The following is a 5457-nucleotide window of genomic DNA, read 5'->3' on the forward strand; positions in this document are numbered from 1 at the left end:
CTTCTTTTAAAGTTTCCAGAATGTTTAGAATTCTCTCCTTACCTTGTTATTTCAAGTGTCAGGGGGAAAAAAAGTCCTCACTTTTGGTTCCCTATCAGATGCAGCATCAAGAACAGAGAACATGATCTCACCAAACATAATCAATAATCAGATTGAATTATATATTATGAGTAAGTAATAAAGTACATGTAACACAATAAAGTATTATTATGGAACTTATGAGTTCAAATATTATTTTTTACACTCAGATGCCAAAATATTTTATGTTATTCTTCTACAAGTTGAGAACCAACTCAAACATGAAAGATAATAGTCCATCTGGCAACTTTTGATGACATGGCAAATGAAATTTCTCAGAGATAGAATAATACCTGTACTATTAAAATGATGGCAACCACAACAGGTGGTCCAATAACTACAGCCAAAAACATGCCTTTAATCATGTCTGGAAAGAAAAGAAAGATTGTCTGCTGCAATCATAAATCCCATGTGTTACAAACTTATATCCAAAAGAACATAACATAATTGAATTCCATTTTTTGTAGAAACAAAACATACAATGGAATGGAATAGCGAACTACGATTCCATTGTAATTCATACCAGGAAAATCGGCATAGAAAGCGGTCATTTAATGCATAAAAGTTCTGAAAAAGTTGACCTGAAAAATTTACAAAATAAATTATTAATTATTATATTATCTTACCAAACAGAAATGCTATCTTAGTTACAGATACAAAGTTGGTATGCATATATTAAAACAAAAGTACAGCAAGATACTCGGAAAGAAAGGATATTCAACAACTGTTACTTATGCTACAATTACTACATAATCATCAAAAACTTGAATCTTGAAAGCTTCTACCTGATAGATGATTAAGTACCATTAACGGGCTAAATATTGTTGATTAGGGGAATGAAATTCATATTGCTTAAGAAGCTGTCTCTTCCCTTTGGTAGAATTTGATGATTCTAAAATGAAAACCCTAAAAGAAAAATACAAATAATTCTAAATAAGAAACTATTCTTTAGAAAATTAGAAAACTTAATATACTAAAAACTAATTTCTTTCATTCCCATTCCATTTGTTTTCTGATTCCATCATACTAAATAGTACATAACAAAGATACAAATATTAATCAAGAAAAACAAATATAAAAATTTAATCATACATGATATTCTCTACTTTAGAAGTATCAAACATTGCATGGCCAACCACTTTCACCTCCACCTTCACATTACCATTCCATTCCCATCTGAAACTTATTCAAAACACATAAGAATCAACGTTTTCCTTCACATCTAAATCAACTTGATCCTTTACATCAGAAGGTGTCACCCAGAACAATAAAAGCAGGATTACAGTCAATGTTCTGGTTTTTAAAACCAAGGTAATCGGACCCAGAACATTAAAATATGCAATTAACTTAAAGTAGAGGTGTTTAAAATAAAAAATCAGATCAACATATGTGGGTGAAAGTCTAGAATTATCATATATGTCAAAACAAAAATACTAACTGAAGCATAAATCAGATGATGAGGGAATACCCCTCACATAGACATAGTAGAGAGACCCTTAATCTCATAAATTAAGCTAGATGCAGATGGGATCATTAAATTGAACAAACCTTATCAAAAGTATTCTAAAATCAAAGAGTAATGAAAATGGGCGAGACCTGTTGAGGCGTCAACCTTCTGTGGTCCCTCAAATCTTCTTAATTTACCATGAAGCCCATCCTAGGTTGACTTTTCTGAAATAGGTAAAAGTAATTTATTAAGAAAACAAAATGAAGCGATGATAAAATACAGATAAAACCATGATAACATAATAGAATAAGTCATCTAGGCATTTAATCATACACCTGGTGGGCGGCAGCCAAAACAACAAACATGTCAGTATTATCTCCAAATCCTCATGGATTTTTACCGTATCAATGGTATTTGGAAATGGAACAGAACAATACTAATGAATTTAATTGGAGAAAATTGAAAGAATATGATGATTTAGTGATTATACAGGGGTAGAGTAACAGATGAGGACCGGGTATGAGGCCGGACCATTAAAGACATAGAACCTTTCAACAGTGGCAAGTGTTAACAACCATCGCACCTATCGATCTACAGGTCCAGAAATTCGAAGGTCGAGGGAATCTAACTGAATCCGCCAAGAAAGTGACATGGCTGGAGTAGGACAATCGATTGAACCTAAACCTTCAAACCATCAACAAAATCAACCATATTGCAGGCGATCGTCGAGGATACAGAGGTGGTTAGATCCGACAATGGAACATAGAAGACGTAGACGAAAGCAGAAATTTTCCATCTCCAATTTCAAAATTTTGACGCCCCTTCTTGAGTTGACGTCCCTCTGCCAGAAAAAAAAAACAAAAAGAAAAATCATTTATGATGGACACGTAGCAAACGAATATGGAATTGGGAGCAAACAAAGATGGAATGGAAGGCGGTGGTGGGGGAGATGAGTAGTTGAGACGGCAACACCACCATCAACGTTGGGAGGAGACATACCAAACAGACGGACGGTGAGAAGGTTGCAATCTTAGAGTGTGTCGATGTTGCCTGCTATTGCCCTAGAAATGGAATTCAATTATGTGTGTGTGTGTGTGTCTAATAATCATGAACCTCCAGCTCTCCGCTGTCTTCTTCACCTTCTCTCTTGGCACCAAACGTCACTATTTAGGTCGCACAATTCTCCACGGCGGCGCCAAATACAGAGCCACCTAACCATCTCAATGTGGTTCCTAGTCGTGTCGTGGCTGTTCGCCCCTTTTCTTTTCAACCCATCCGGATTTCAATGGCAGAAAATCGTTGAAGACTGGGACGACTGGTCAGCATGGATCAGAAACCACGGTGGAATCGGTGTTCCGGCGAACAAAAGCTGGGAATCGTGGTGGGAGGAAGAACAGGACCACCTCCGATTAGGGCTTTTTCTAACAATTTCAACATCGAAGAAACAATGAAGAACAGGACCACCTCCGATTAGGGCTTTTTCTACTGCTACTTCTTCACCATCTTCTATTTTTTCTGTATTTAGACTTAAGAGTATAATTAGGGCTTTTTCTAACAATTTCAACATCGAGTGGGAGATATGGTGGTTCCAGTAGGTAGAAGTGAGGGAAGAAGTAAGCAGCAGTCAATGTCGGGAGGGGGAAGGAAGGAGCGTCCAGGGCAAGAGGGAAAGGAGAAAAAAAAGGAAGGCGGGATTTTTAATTTTTTCAGAATTTCATTTCCCCCTACTGTTAAAGGATGGAACGCGCGTTCCATTAAAAATTATAAAGCGACATCCTTAGACGACGCGCATTTTATTATAGGTGCCCTCCGTGTTTTTTTTAGACACTAATTTAAGGGCGCGCAATAATGCGTGTCTTCTATCCTTAAATTTTTTGAAGAGATGACATTTTTTTAATGTCACTCTCCTTTGCGTAACATAGATCAATGAGCGTCGTATTTTGCGCGTCGTAAAAGGCCTTTTTTCTTGTAGTGGGCCCTTCAGAGTTGCTATAAGGGATGCTAATCGTTATTATGTGACTTTTACTGATGATTACAGTAGATATGGATATATTTACTTAATCAAGCATAAGTCAGAAACCTTTGAAAAGTTCAAAGAGTTTAAGCAGAAAGTTGAGAAATAATTGGGTAGGAACATCAAGATGCTCCGATCCGATCGGGGAGGAGAGTATCTTGGCATTGAGTTCCTTGACTATCTTAAGGAATGTGGGATTGTCTCACAATTTACACCTCCCAGGACACCACAGTTGAATGTTGTGGCTGAGAGGCGCAATCGAACCTTGTTGGATATGGTTAGTTCCATGATGAGTCGAGCTTCGTTACCAATCTCTTTCTGGGGGTATGCCTTAGAGACTGCCGCCCATATCCTTAATCTAGTCCCTACTAAAAAGGTTGCCAAAACACCTCACGAGATGTGGATTGGGAAAGTGCCCAATTTGGACCACATCAAGATTTGGGGTTCTGAAGCTTTTGTGAGGCGTGAGACTCATGAAAAGCTTGAACCCTGAAGCGAGAGGTGTATTTTCATCGGCTACCCACATAGATCCTTTGGTTACCTCTTCTATAGACCTAGTGATAATGTGGTCTTTGTAGCAAAAAGAGGAGTCTTTCGTGAGAGAGAATTCATAAGCCAAGGGGACAGTGGAAGGCAAATTGACCTTGAAGAGCTTCAAGAGTCAAGTGGTGAAGGAACCTCAAATACTGTCAGCCAACCTGAGGAGGAAACTCCTGTTAAGCCGATAGACGAGTCTGTACCTCCAAGACGTTCCACTAGGGTGAGGAACACACGTGAATTTTATTATGGTTATCACATCACCACTGAAGGTGATACATGGCAAGGCCCTGAGTCTGTGAAATGGAAGGAGGCTATGGGCAGCGAGATTCAGTCCATGTATGACAATCAAGTTTGGAACTTGGTTGACAATGTACCAGGTCGTAAGACAGTTGGGTGCAAATGGATATTCAAGAAGAAGACCGACATGGATGGGAAAGTACACACTTATAAAGCGCGACTGGTTGCGAAGGGCTTTACTCAAACTCCGGGAGTTGACTATGATGAGACCTTCTCACTAGTAGCTAAGATTAAGTTTATTAGAGTGTTGTTAGCCATAGCTGCATTTCATGACTATGAAATATGGCAAATGGATGTCAAAAACGCTTTCCTTAATAGGAAGTTGGCTGAGGATGTTTACATGGCATAACCAGAGGGTTTTGTCGACCCAAAATACCCTAATAGAGTGTGTAAGCTTGAAAAATCCATTTATGGATTGAAACAAGCATCTCGCAGGTGGAATCTTTGCTTTGATGAGAAAGTCAAAGAGTTTGGCTTTTCTAGGAGTGAGGATGAGTCTTGTGTATATGTCAGGGCTAGTGGGAGCATAGTTAGCTTCTTGGTGTTGTATGTGGATGACATACTTCTCATAGGAAACGACATCCCAACTTTGCAGGAGGTTAAGGCCTGGCTTGGGAAGTGTTTTGCTATGAAAGACCTTGGGGAAGTTACCTATATCCTAGGGATAAGGATATTGAGAGATAGGAGTAAGAGACTAATTGGACTTAGTCAAAGTACTTATGTGGATAAGGTACTGAAGAGGTTCAATATGCAAGATTCCAAGAAAGGAGAATTACCAATCCAGAGTAATGCCAAGCTAAGTAAGACTCAGAGTCCGAGTACAGAGGCTGAGATAGCTGAAATGTGTCAGATACCATATGCTTCCGCTATGGGCTCGATCATGTATGCTATGACTTGTACTCGCCCTGGTGTGGCTTTTGCTTTGAGCATGGTCAGTAGATATCAAGGGAACCCTGGCAAGGCACACTGGACAGCGGTAAAGAACATTCTCAAGTATTTGCGGAGGACTAAGGACTGGGTCCTTACCCTCGGAGGCAGTGATGACTTGCGAGTGGAAGGATATAGTGATGCTAGCTTTCAA

General features: G+C 39.0%; 1 long non-coding RNA gene across 1 annotated transcript; it reads right to left on the reverse strand.

The window, feature by feature from the left end:
• Positions 1-653: 653 nt before the first annotated feature.
• LOC128128460 (uncharacterized) lies at positions 654-3369 on the reverse strand. Its single transcript, XR_008226404.1, has 3 exons — positions 1675-3369; positions 1171-1254; positions 654-984 (listed from the first exon to the last, which is right to left on the reverse strand). It is a non-coding gene; the product is annotated as an uncharacterized LOC128128460 (long non-coding RNA).
• Positions 3370-5457: the final 2088 nt, after the last annotated feature.

Source organism: Lactuca sativa, chromosome 9, assembly GCF_002870075.4.
Source record: "Lactuca sativa cultivar Salinas chromosome 9, Lsat_Salinas_v11, whole genome shotgun sequence".
NCBI classification, from domain to species: Eukaryota; Viridiplantae; Streptophyta; class Magnoliopsida; order Asterales; family Asteraceae; genus Lactuca; species Lactuca sativa.